This window comes from Varroa jacobsoni, unplaced genomic scaffold, assembly GCF_002532875.2.
Source record: "Varroa jacobsoni isolate VJ856 unplaced genomic scaffold, vjacob_1.0 scaffold_585, whole genome shotgun sequence".
NCBI classification, from domain to species: Eukaryota; Metazoa; Arthropoda; class Arachnida; order Mesostigmata; family Varroidae; genus Varroa; species Varroa jacobsoni.
The window spans coordinates 265470-279805 of NW_019213487.1; the positions used below are offsets into that span (position 1 = coordinate 265470).

The 14336-nt window shown below is 40.8% G+C and overlaps 1 protein-coding gene and 1 long non-coding RNA gene across 3 annotated transcripts in view; one reads left to right on the forward strand and one right to left on the reverse strand.

The window, feature by feature from the left end:
- Nucleotides 1-14336, forward strand: part of LOC111261683 (uncharacterized) — a 55237-nt gene that overhangs the window by 19348 nt on the left and 21553 nt on the right. The gene's annotated exons all lie outside the window — the stretch shown is intronic.
- Nucleotides 368-4363, reverse strand: LOC147753297 (uncharacterized). Of its 2 annotated transcripts, none has more exons than XR_015311630.1 (3): nt 4210-4363; nt 3047-3373; nt 368-890 (listed from the first exon to the last, which is right to left on the reverse strand). It is a non-coding gene; the product is annotated as an uncharacterized LOC147753297 (long non-coding RNA). The 2 variants fall into 2 exon arrangements; XR_015311629.1 differs by having other exon boundaries at nt 368-2149.

Consider the following 14336-nt stretch of genomic DNA (forward strand, 5'->3'; position numbering starts at 1 on the left):
GCGTCGTAGGGTCCTAGGTTTGTTCTAGAGTACGAACGAAGTGAATAATATTTGACTTTCTGGCAAGAGTCAGTCAGCTATCGAATGTTTGTGTTGCAGACCGGCAAGAAATCTTGCTTCCGAGAGACGACCAGGCGTTGACGCTTCTATACCTTTGCCGTTGCTCCGGTTTTTGGTGTCCATGTTAGCCTTATAGCCAACTTATTGGAAAAACATAGATATCGCAAATCTATTTACAGGGGCTCGAATTCGAACTGATCTAAACCTCGACATTCATAATAATAACAATAATAGTAATACTAATAACGAGAATAATCCAATTCTGGGTTTATTCCGCCTATTATCTAGATAAGTATAATGCGAAACAGTCGATAGCGAATATGTTTATTTACGAGCAGTCAAATTGGAGAGACAATTGTGTTGTCGGTAATAGATCGTCGTCATAGGGATATGTATATACAAAAAATTTTTTGCTTCACACACACATCGCTCTAATCTAGTCTTATCAGCCCGGGTTCGATGAACTGGTGGCGTTACAACATATACGAGATGGCTCTTCTGTCTGAACCGAATTTAACTTCTATTATTGAGTGTCGGATTCAATTTTCTTACTTTCGCTATACACAAATGAATTGTTATTAACATATACGTATATATTTCTTTCTGTTAATTTCCTATGACACCGAAGAAACTGGGCGAACCAAAGGAACGAAATAATCAAATCCATAGAAAATGTCATCGATAATAGATCTTATAGAGACAAAAAGTATGTGACGGTCCACAACACTGACTGATGAGAAGTCACTATAAACGTTATCACGAACCGCTTTATTGGATGTTGCTTCATGATTTGTTGTCATCAGCGGGTTTACAAACGACGGCAAGGTGTCCTTTGGCCAGTAAAGGCAACAGTGAAGGACACAGCAGCAGCAGCAGCAAGAGAACAATAAAAACAACAGCCATAGTAACATCCTAGGGTATTGAATATAGATCAATATCATATGAGGAGAAAACGTCTACAATAACGGTATGAAATAGCAAACATTCAGACACACACGTCGATAGATATGTGGCATGTAACGAACTAGCGAGCTTTTATTGCCCGAAATATAATCATTGGTTGATTTGTGTTTCAGGCGAGATAGCATCTCCAAGTTAGTTCTATGCACCACACCGGGCCTAGAATAGTTATAATAACAAGCACAATAAACTATCGACAATAACAGCGGTCCCCGGTGTAATAAATCACTATAGTGTATGTCGCTGGCAAAACTCAACGAGTGACCTCTTAGCCAGGTCTATTCTTCGACGTCCAAGCCAACCCGCCGCCAAACTGAAAGAATTGAACAGTTCAGCACTATTGGCTACCTCTCAGCTAATGGCAGTCTGGACCTTAACTTTGCGAGTGAGTACTTTCGTCCAGGTACGTCTGTTTGCGGCCTCCGGTCAAGTACGCTAGAATATCTCACATAGAACTAAATCGATCGAGGTCTACAGGTTTCCGTCGATTTCTTATTAACCAGTTAAGTGTTGGGAAGTAAAAAATCGTCATGGTCGTCATCGGCACCGACGCTCGCCTTCAGCTCATCGTTCACGGATTATGCCTCATCTAACTATGAGCTAAGTGAAATCGATTGTGATGAGCGTTGTTCGCACGATTCGCTAATCAATCATAACGCAATCAACCAGTGGCAATAACGTCACAGAACTCAGCAGCGAATACGTAACGTGTGTTGTCGCACGATAATGATTCCGCTACTGATAATAGTGATAGCAAAATATGGATCGATCAATCTAGGCGAATCGAGTAGATTGAAAGATAAAAGAGTAACAGGGATAGTGTTGTACCGGCGGAACTGAAAATTGAATTAAGACGAGCTATGCAAAAACGTTGAAATCTGCTATTTGAGTTTTGCGCCTGTTTCATAGGGAACCACACAGCGATACCGTTGAAGTGTTTACGTTTTGCAGAAAAGGCCAGTGCGGATTGTATAATATGTCGCTGACGTTCAAAAATGATGGACGTCCTAAGGACAACAGGTAAGCGTCTCTTGAATGCAGAAGGAGGAGCTGTCACCAACTACGCTCGATGTCCCAGAAGCTTCAGTCGGCTCGTGAGTGTAGATACATTCTTAGTTCTTACGCTCCCCTGCACGGTACGGGCGTATGAAAAGAACGAAGTAAACGAAAGTAAATGCGACAAAATGCTAAATGTTGTATGGTAGAATTTGATTGTTATCCCCTCAGGGAAATTGGTGCTACATTCTTCGTTGGCAAAAGTTACGACAAATGGTTAAAATTAAGTGAGTGACGAGCGTAGGCTATCGTCCTGTCACAGTATCGACAGATCACTGCATCGAATATTATCTACTGTCTATTGCAGTACTGTATTACGATGCGTTGCTAGACTAATGCTATCACCGGGCGGCAGTTTGACGCCGCTCACAGCCACGATCATAAAAATGGCTTATACCTACATGTTACATATAGCATTCAGACAACATTTTCCCTTCCGTCTATCGATCCTTTCGAAGTACCTGGTTGCTTTCATTGGCCGTCCAACTAAACTTTTACTAAAATAATAATCTCAGCAACGGTGGGATCGGAGTAGCGCCGACTATTTCGTGTCGTCACTTATTCGAAAACTGTCAGGTATCACTAATTTTTATCGTATATCATCAAAGTACAAGTTACGTGTCAGGCTATCTTAGAACTCTTTGCAACAAATATCACCTTTACGGAGATGTCTCATAGTTCTAACGTAGTCGACGTAGAGACATTGTCTGTCTGCTCTGTGTATCTAAATCAGCTATCGAGGATTTTCAAGTCGAAGGACTATTACACAGGCGTATGTGTGTACACGGTGCGTTCGATTGCCTTACTGTTCATCAAACGTTAGGAACGTTTAGCCCACTCTGTATGTACATACGTATGATATATATATATATATATAGGACTAGTTAGCATTATTGATAGTTGGGGTAATGCTAACACATTCAAATTGGGATTGATCACCTTCCTTGGGTAAGTTCCACCTACAGCGTACCTTCAGACATATTGCTAGCCTCGTTGACGTACCACTGGACACAAGTATCCGCGATGTATGTATACCTAACTAGTGACTTAATTCGCCATTAGGGCTATGATGTCCTAGTCATTTGCATTAACTATCTCCATTGGCGATGCCTAGGCCTCTAAATATCAGTTCGTGTCTCCTGGCCTTGTTTGCTAACAAAAGTTGCTTGCTCTGGCCATGCAACGTTGGTAGCAGGCATGTTGACTTTTTAGCTGGAGCTTTTCGGTTCTTTACTATGCTTGAGAATTTCAGCCAACGAGAATTGCATCGTTGTTTTTTTGCCAGTGTCGTCTTTATCTGAAAAATCCAACGCAAAAAATGTATTTTATCCCGAGAATGGATTCGGTTTTTCTCCGCTGCTTTTTCTCTATTGTAATATTTGATATGATCCTTGTCTAAAGGGACGCAGTGTCAATTTTATTACTTAAGACTTACGATTTGTATATACAAGTAGTGAAATAGAAAGGGATTCCATAAATAGGACAAAAAGAGGCTTCGGTAAAGCAACATGACTTACAGTGCAATAGAGCATTTTGAGCAGCTTTACTTCGTTTTAAACAGCGATCACTAATTGAATGAACCAACAAATTGCTCCTCATTTCAGTAGGCGTTCAGGCGGTTGAAACTCTACGGGGAAAGTCTGTTATTTTATGGTTACCATGTTGATATTATGAACGATTGTGCAGGTCACCTGGTCCACTTGAAAATCAAGCTGAGATATGTATTCGTTCACAACTCACGTTCGAACATTTAAATCCATAAAATAAACTTAACGAAATGTTGAAATAATTAAGTTAACGTAACAGCGTTGTTTTCCTCTCTTCAATCTCAAGCGTAAATTATTTTTCGTCTATCCTATCGCTATTTCATTAAAAAGCCGCAGTGTACTGCTGAATTATTAAAATCAAATAAGGTATGTCGTAGATTCTTCCGTTCACTTTTACGTTACAAACTATGTCGTATAATAGAGAACACCAATAATAGCCATTTTTAGTACATACATTGGCTGCGCTTTAGAAGCAGTATTAAAGTACATCGGGTAAGATGTTTGCGACGTGTGTAAAAGCGACAAAATGGAGCAATTTAGCTATTATGCCCCGTTATCGCGAAATCTAGTTTTGTCGGTTACTTACCTTCACCATCACAGGGCTCGCAATGGCTCCGCAGCTCGACACAGCACCGCCCTTTGCGGGAATGACCTCGGCCTCTTCGTTACTCGCCATCGATCAACGATCAGCCAGTATGTATGCACTGTCAGATCCCGCGAAGAGGACACGTTTCAACCGTTTTTGCGTTCAGCAGACGCTCTGTTTCTCTCTATTCTTCTATTTATTGGCGTCTGCTTTTTGTTGTCACTCTGGTCGTCGTCAACGATGCCGCTCCCGCTGTGCTACTAGCGGTCTATATAATTGTGCAGATCTGAGTTTGAGCTCCTCGTCTTACATCATGACGCTTGGTGGGTTACTCAATTAATTTGCGCCCGGCTGCACTGTACTGCCGCTGGTACAAATGCCCAGAGAAGATGCTGGCTGCCGTTGGCGATACGCATGTACGTTTTTTGTGCTGAGACTGGGTTCTGCCATGGTGCCCAACTATTTGGTCTGGTGTCATTGTTGTCGTACCTGTCGATCTTGTTTGTCATGCGACTCATTTTGTCGCGTCTGACACTGCGAAGATAATGCAAACCGGGAGAACGGTGCGTTTGTTGTCGGGCGTAAAGTAAACAGTAAGCTAGTGTTTTCTTTATAGTTAAGGGCCAAAAAGCTAAAGATGTGAATGTGTGTAAAAGTTATGGATAGATAGGTATTATAGCTTACTGATTTATTGGTTTAGCCCAAAATTTGTTTACAATTCGGACAAAAATGTTATTCAATAAGGCGTCGCTCCCATAGCCCATTTTCTGTAGCACAGTACGGCCAATGCTGAGTCCATGTAGGTGAGCGATGCTAATTCGCCTGTTCGTACTACAACTATAAATACGTTGACACATCAGGTTTTACTGGACTATCTTATCTAGGGAGGCAAGGAAACAGAATATTCCGAGGATTTGAGACATCTTTTCGGGCTCGTTGCGTCAGCCCGCCTGAGATACCATAATTATACTATGGAATAGAATAAAATTTAAAAAAAAATAGCATTGCATTTTGTCATTTATTGAGCTCGCATACAGGAAACAACGCGCTAACTCAAAACAAAGCTGCTAACACGTAAAGGATGCATATGCAGTGGCCTTATTGTGGTTCTCATCAAGGAGTAGAAGACGTTGCGACGTCTTTTTCGGCTATGCGAGTTTCGTGGTGTCCGAAAAGTGTCATTCGTGAATACCCCCACCGAACTCCTGCAGAGGAGTAACGTGTAGCACAGCCTAGTTCCCACACAGAGCTCTAATGGCAACTGCTCTGATAACGTCTGATGATAGCATTGCTGGGCCGACGTATAACAAAGTAATAACTAAACTTATGGTTGCTATTGTTCTTCCTGTCGTGGATTTTATTATCTTGCCTGTTATAGTTTCGTTCAGACTACGACCTGAACTAAATAACAAACGAATAATCGGAAGCGTTCTCTGCTATGTACGATGCTGATACCTACAGGTAACATACAGATGACCCCACATCGCCTTGCGCTGCTAATACGGTACAATTGACCCGCGTACAAACGTTATTTATACCATGCATTAGCTTGTATTGTTCTTGTTGGTGGCGCGTGATATATTAGTTTCGGGGAGCACATTCTAAGAACCAAATAGGAACATTTACCATGATTTTACGCAGTTTACAAAACAGTGTGTTAGAAATAGATTGTATTGTCCACACTATAGCTAGTGTAACTAGCGAGGAGGACGTTTGTCTAATGTGTTACTAGGTCCCATAAGTTGTGTATTATAGGTTATCGGAAATCTCTGGCTTAAGATACACTAATGGATATATATATATATATGTAGACTGGTACCGTTCCATAACATGGATAAAAACGTACATTTACCTGTGGCTACCAAGAGTAAAATAATTGGTTATTTTCATTGAAGCCTGCATGATCACATGCATATTTACCTCATTACAGCAAAGGTAGGGAGCATTATTTTGCCACAGCCATGTGAGAGGAATCGAGGAGTATTGTTAGATTCATTGCCATAAGAACCCACTCTTTGTAGTATATCTACATCTGTTAGCTTTCTTTAGTTGCCCAGCGGTCATATGTTGTTGTCTTAACGGGAGTTAACCTCACCGTTTACATCGTTGAAGGGTCAGTTCTGCATTTACGACTCCCGAAGACTCTACTAGGCACACATGGCGTACAATTGATTTCCTTGAGAAGCAGAACATTGGCACACGGAACAGATCAACGTCAGTTAGGATTATAGCAACGTCAACAATGCTTCTAGGTCTATACGCCCTCGGCTATTGTACCCCAGATCGCTAAAATTTTGCGCCCCTATTTTGTCGTTGTTGTAGTGAGTGCCGTACCGAGAACTGTTTGACCGAAAGTCACCCATGTTATCGGCCGCTATTCACATCGGGTTGTGTGCCACCTTACCTATTAATAACGCTAATTCCAAACACATCTAAAATTTCCACCTGCCACTCAAGCTGTGTATTGTAGGGTAGGTTTATACATATCCTTGCGTGCCAGTATCTGAAACATTCAAAAGATCTGTCTGAGGTGAAGGTTGGGTTCTATATATCGGGCGAGTCAGGCTCAAGGATAGAGAATACGCCAAGCGAAATGGTTCGGTGCTTTAAGGTTGTCTGCGGTGATTTTTTGACTGGTCTATACCGTTGATATCGTTTTCGCCTTGTTTTCGCTCCGAATGCTCTGAAAAATGTTTCTTCATGGCTGAGTCGCTCGCCCCCCAGTGTACCTACGACCTGCATGCGTGCATGTACATGCTAAACTGTTTTGACTAGATCGTTTTTGGGTTTTTGCTATCTTTCATGTATTTTTTTTTTACTTACGGAAATTAATTCTTCAAAAAGTGCCTCTTCTTCCTTTTATTCGTAACGCAGACATAATAAAAACTTGTCTTTTTTCATGTCTGTGCTTACCGCGTCTCAAAGCTTCGTTTCTCTTCTCTCTGTTTCTTGGTATTCTTTTTTCGCGCTAGACAAATATCGGTCGCAGCATCAAGCATTAGGGGACGGATCAGACCACCCACCGGCCCGATACGAATCATTTTGCAATGGCACCACGACCCCATGAAAAAACTGCGATGAATAGGAAAGAAAAGCGGATGGAATAAAACAATACCAATGCTACTAGCTTTTTAGCGAACAATTCAGATAGCTTAATGTTCGAGTAAGGCATCATGACGGTATTAGCTGAATATCGAAAATAAGTTATGTCTTACGATGTTCAGAGCCTTTAGTATATGGAAAATGTACTGAGACAGTAATAATTGTATCTCGATGCTTTTGAAAATGATCGGTGGGCAATGAACGAATTTATCTATTTAAGAGAAATCGTCAAAGGTCACGAGATGTACACATCATTGAGTCAACAGAATATATGTATGTAAAAAATAAGTTAAAGTGAAAATCGTTCGCAAACTTGGAAACGTACTATAGCCGTCCGTTTTTTTTTTCTAAGGTTACTGATACTTCCCAAATCATCTTTTCGTTAATGATATCGAAGTACCGCAATGATTAAATACTACAGGACATAACGTCTTATGAAAATGCCTATTCGTGCAGCGCTATTCACCGCAATACTTCACACGATAAACACGCAGGACCAGATGATTAATTAACGACCGTTTCCTTCGAAGACTTCGTCGAGGAAAACGTTTTGCAGATGCTAAATTGATTCTGCTCTTCTAGGCAGATATTCTATTTTATACATCTGTAACTCCGTTTGGTTCATTACGGCAATGTATCCCCTTACGTAACAAGTTTGATAAGACTTTATAAAAAGGGTTTCTTTTCAAGCCATGCATGCGGATTAGCGAATACGCCTAACCTGGTAATCACCTCATCGATCGATCGTGTGATTACAAGTATTTCACGGGTAGAGGTGACTACCATTAACAGACGATCACGCAGATTTGATTTTTATGAATGGAGCAAGGATAACAGTAATCCTGCAAGACCTTATTTTTCATAGCCTCGATAGCTGATGCATACATCAATGACCGTATCGTCGATGTTATATGGTCAATTTTATGACCGAAATGTACTTCGCATGTATCCAGTCGGTCGCTAAAAACATTCCCGTTTGATTAATAAGTTTGTTTGGGACAATTAACATGGATGCTGGTTACCAAGAAGCTGGGTACTACTCTATTCAATTGCTTCAAGTATCTGTTCTCTCATTAAAAGGTACGTTAGTTCATCGCTTCGTCGGTAGAGTTGTCCTATGCTGAAGCGCTGCTTTAAACCAAGCGGCGCGTGCTGCCGTTACGATAGCTGCTACTGGCGTTCCAGCGACACGGACAATTGAACGCAACGTTTTTTGCAGTTCGGTTGTTTGCTTATTGGAATATTTCCCTTTGCTTTGAATGTTCCGCCGTAATCTAATTTGTGAAGTAAACAAAAGAAAAAAAACGATCGCAAAAATCATTGTATCTTTTGTTAGAGGCTAGTGATTCTGATTTAAAAAACAGTTTGCGTTAAATTCATCTGTCTTTGTTTAAGCTAATACTCCACACACTGGTAACATTTCATTCATTCAGCGTTCAGACATTCAGCGTATGTCTGATTGTGTAAGATAATATAATAACAGTAAACTTACTGGCGTAGCATAAAAGCACACTCGAAAAAGTACGCATCACAAAGGTGTTGCCTTTTTCCGCTTCTATCTGAGGATAGGCCGAGAATGGTACAGCTATCAGAATTTTGAGAACTGCACCAAAAATCACACCCACTTACGTTAATATCAGTAGTGATAATCGGAATCAGTGTATTTTTCGTTTAAAAGTAAATTCCTTAATGAATGCAGATTTACTTGTGTTTTTAAAAAAAAACTGTCATCCTATCATAACGATTTGGACGTGGTGAACCGCGCTTAGCGCCTCAGTTGAACAGATATAATTAGTAGTATATAATTTTGTAGAAAAGGCTAAAGGTCATACACGATGGTGAACAACATGGACCTGGGGGGGGGGGGGGGGGCGGGGGTCAGATCTATGAAAGAAACAGGCTACTCTGATTTATTTCGTAAGTTGTTAAGGTCGCGCCGGGCTCACATTGCTAAAAAGCCAACGATTTGTATTATGGGAAAATTGGCTTGGAAACGCGAAGGTAGCTAAGATAGCGATAAACGCACCAGAATTGGTCACAAGCGGACAATTCAATAGAATTCAAGTTTTACTGGCCAGAACGCAGCAAACAGGACGACATGTGGCAATCGCATAGTCATCGTCACAAAGTTTGAAACATTAACGAAATGCTGGCTGATTTCCGCGGGCCCCCGATCAATTGGTAGAGGTATTGCGCCGCAACGCTTGGCAATTTCGGCAAGAACATTTTAGATCAAAACAAAAATGCACAATATTTCCCTCTGGAAAATTACGTTTTTCTACCTTCAGAGGTGTGAAGACTGCTTGGAAGATGTCAGCTTGTCATATGTCACATTATCATCGCCTGTAAAAATCACACACAGATATGGTCACAGAAGTTGCAGCTGTCACTCGTACCAGTTTATGTACGATCGATGTTTGTAAATTAGCAATGATGTTTTACCTTCCCAGACTCGTACGATAATTGTCTGTTCAAGGTGTTTATGTATATAGACGATATTACTATAGCAAATACCTTCTAGAAAAAACAGCCCGTTATAGCGATGCGTGAGCACCCGGACCCACAACAGATATTTTTATGGGCCAAAATGTTTTTCCGTACAGGACCGTGATTGACAATGAATCGCCCGTACTTTTTATAGATCCATTCAATTGCTTTTGCTTTCGCCCTCAGATCCATCTCAACCTTCCCTTCAATTATGCTAAATATGTGACAGTGATAAACTCATTTGACGACTCGATGCACGGTTTGGGTAGAATCGTCAGTGACGGACAACATTTCGCGTTGGACCGTTCCTTGCTAACCGGCTCTGCAATGAGAAAATCAGACATCATTATTGAGATCAGTTCAGCAAACAACTTTTACGAACCAAACCGAGAAGCAGCGGGAGGCGAAAATGAAGCTTCTGCCGGTGTGCATAAAGTCCATTACAAGCGATGTACAGTCTATCCGTCGTCTACTCGATAAAGGCGCAGGCATTCGATCTACTGAAACAACCAGCAGATAAAAATCTTAGCACCCTAATCGTACCTTTGATAACTAATTCGGTATATATGCCTCCGTTTTTTATTATGGAATTGTTACTATTGCAGACAATCATGAATGAAATTATACGATGCACACCGGTTGCCCCTTAGTGATTCGAGCGGAGTATTGAGAAGATGATAACTAAATAGTTTATCAATGGTTACCTATTATTTACCAGCAAACTTGGAACAGACAAAATACTCGATAAAAGATATCCCTTGCCAACAACGTGTCAAGGTTTCCTTTGTTCTTATTTTGCTGAAAGATTAACTGGTGAACTAAATAATTGCGTATTTTCAAGGGTAAAAACGGCAGGATATATTTCAGCTATAAATGTTCCTGAAATCCTTTTTCTATACTGTCACATATGGGCTTTGAAGATCTGTTTTCAGCGCTGATACATTAACGTCAATGGAAACTGCCCAACAAAATGATGCTGTGTAAATCATGGAAACGTGTCGTCTGAAGTGTGGAGAAAAGCGCCTATGTGAACTCACCATTGGTACAATTAGCTTACTACTAGACAAAATACTGACAGGCAAACGGCTGTAGCTCGGGCGTTTCGCAAGCCCAGCCGACTAAAAAAACCTATTCGCTTTGTTACTCGACGGCGTTCTGTGGGTAAAGTGTGGATTTGAAAAAATCACTGGGAACTATGCCCGTAGTAACAGCTAAATAGAACGATAGAAAAATCGTTGCGTATTGATGCTATTTTTGAGACTTCTGGCTGATGGTTGGCACTGTTGCAGAAGTCGCTACTGCTCATCAAAAAACGTAACGTAAAGCAATCCCGTTGTTGCAACGAATACGTACAATAGCACGTGTACGACAGCGACAAAACAAAAACAGAATCAAGATATCATCACCATCGACAACGAGAAAAGTCTTCATTGTCTTGATCGTTGCATGGCTACTTCCGCTGCACATTTGAGCAATGTCATCGCTTCCAAATGGCAGAGTAACAACGAATGGTAGTAAAATTATAGCGGATCCTCGTGTTTTCGTGTAAAGTTTGCGAAAAAGGATTTGCAATACGCCAAGAACCTGACACTGACAAATACAAGAAAACAGTGGTACAAGATCCGTAGTTATAGCAGGGATTACCGCGTAATGTATGAAACCGCCACCGATTTGGCCGAGTACCTTCACTGTGAAGTAACTTTTGTCTCTGGCCAAATCTGAAAGGATGGTGAAGTAGAAAGGCGGCTCGTAGATTTTTTTCCTTCAAAAAATCTGGGATATTTGATAGTGACAATGCGTAGTAGTGATCTAGTTGGTCGCGGGTACGGCCGCGTTGCTTGTGTGTTTTGCTCTTTTGGGCTGAGAAGACCACGCGAGCTCTTCACTTATGTCTTTTCTTATGCCGTCCTTTGAGACAACGCTATTGCCTAGATCTACAGAGCTCTTGTCTAGTACCTTCTAAAAGGTACGTATTTCATAGTGTGCTGCTGCACTGTGGAAGAACGATAATCGATTGTGAAGGCGAAAGTGAGAGACTTCAAGATCTTCTCATATCGTGACTTGTCTATGCACTTAGGTGAAAACAACGATCATCTAATTAGGCGACACTGGCAAGAGTTTGTCTCATTTTTGGTAAATTTTCATCACTGACGTCGTAGAAAGCCCATTTTCTACAAAATATTATAATATCGCTTCGGCTTTCCGCCTGGCTCGTTCGTCCAAGTATCCCCGCTTCTTGGAGTGATGCTACTTGCTCCATTGTCATGTAATCAACTGTTGTTGGTATTTAATGAAAAGCTGATTCAGTTCTACCAACTTTACATTACGAAAAGAATACATACACAGTACCGTTATTATGACATAGGGAATGACAACGATAATAATAATAAAAGTCAAGTAGTATAATGTGTGTCCTTGCGTATAATGTTTTCATTGTAATTTCAATACAATTCCTCATCAGCAGACAGAGAATACTGTTCGAAGATTGAATTTTTTTTTGCCTCCACATTACCCATTATTACGCACAGGCGGCCACTAGGTCTACTAGGCGACCACTAGGACCACCATCAACTGGCACCAATGTAAACCCCTTTCAACAAACCTTTAATTAAATTCACTACGTTAGCGGTATCATTTTAAAACCAATAAGCTCAGCTAGAGAGTTGTCAGAGAGAAAAATCCAAATGGGAAAGGTACGGGCCATTTACACCGAAGTACATCGAATGTCGCTAGCGTTTCGGAGCGCTGCAGGAAAAGTGCTTATTCTTAATAACGAAAATGATCATAAGGAAATTGATGTTGATAACGATGAAGGTGCCCGTATTGTCGCTGCTGCTACTGTTGCTTATGGAAACGGTAGGCTTCCGAAAAATGAAAAGGCGTTTTCGTCTGTTTTTTTAGTGGTTGTTGACTACTCTCGTCTTTTATGCCAATGATTTGGCCGTCAACTGCCTTGCCTTGGTCCTGACATCCCGATCCACCGAAAATAGCTACCTAGCAGGGTTGCTAAAGGAGCAAATATAGCATTGCCCTTTGCCGGGGATGGCATAAAAAGGTGGAAATACAAGAAAGGACAATGTGAAAAGCTGCCGATAAGGAATCGACGAGGATTCACCTGTACAATCGTAGCAGTAGCAATTGCGCCATTTTGCCCCCTAACTTGATGGCAGCAGATGGCTCGCGCTACCTGGCTAGCCAGAGGATCTTGGTCCCAATATGGTTATCGAGAGTCATTTCAAAAACGCCGCAGCATGACTCAGTTTGACTGACTAACTGGGCAAACCCTCGTCTGAATGAACATACACACACACATAATCAAACGGCGCAACAATCAGCACTTGACGGTTTCTCTTCGATGGATTGCCCCCGTTGCAGGGTTTATTCTTCTTTAAACGCGACGAACAAACAAGAAGGTAAGATACGATACGTTTCTTCATGCATTATTTTCCCCACTAGTGGCTTTTTTTGGGGAACGAAATTTCACCGACGTAGGGCACTAAGCAAGCAAGCGAGCTCTGCTAATGCATGTTTTCCATAACACAACAGAAGATAACACTAATCATGAGGACTGGCTGCGGCCTATTAGAGTTTTGATAATAATGGTAACACACTAGACCTCTTTATAATTGAGGCTAGCATTATCTGAAGTCAAGGCGTTATTCTGGCGTGCCTATGCGCGCACGTAAAAGCTGAAAACCCTTTCAAATCACGACGAACAACTTTGTCGATATAGAATATATAATTAAATAAAAACCTTTATCGTTTGGTGTTTTTTTTTTTTTGTTATTTTGTTAACACGTACATCGTGCAAAATAGAACATTGTGTTTCTTAGGACAAAAAAAAAAGAGGATAAGTATTGTACTTTTGCCATTTTTATGAAAAAGCCTGTTCTGTATTCTTTTATCTATTGAATCGAGAAGACAACTTTTGGTTTCGAAGAGAACCTTGTCGTTCTCGTTCTATTTTATTATAATACATAGGTTCAAGGCTAATTAATGAGTGCTTTTTTTGTAATTAAGTGGGTTGGGCTACAATGTTCAACTGGGGTGCGACAATATGTAACTAGTAATTGCAAAAGTGCAACGGGGAGCGATGAAGTTAGCGAGGGAAACGTGGTCAATTTTGTGAGGTACTGCGAGAATGCCCGGGTATCTTCTCCTTACATTACATTACATTACATTACAGTAGATTGATATAACATACATCGTATTTATATAGAGGATACCGTCTAAGTTACAGTCAAATTGCTTATAATATCAGATAGAATTGCTTTTACGAAGAAGGGCAACCTGTTTTTGGTGCTCGACTTTATCGGTAGTAGGGTATTGGCTAATCATAGGTATGAGCAAAGCAAAAAAAGCGAGGTACGACAGAAAGTATAATGAATTCGTCGAGTATGACAAGAGATGCTCTTCTGTTTAATCCACTACTGATAAAACTTTTGTAGGGAGTAATTATATACGTTGTTTTTTGCCGCTGTAGTTGTTAAGCGCTAATGTGCAGCTTAATAATTATAATAAGCTAATTAATCTATATA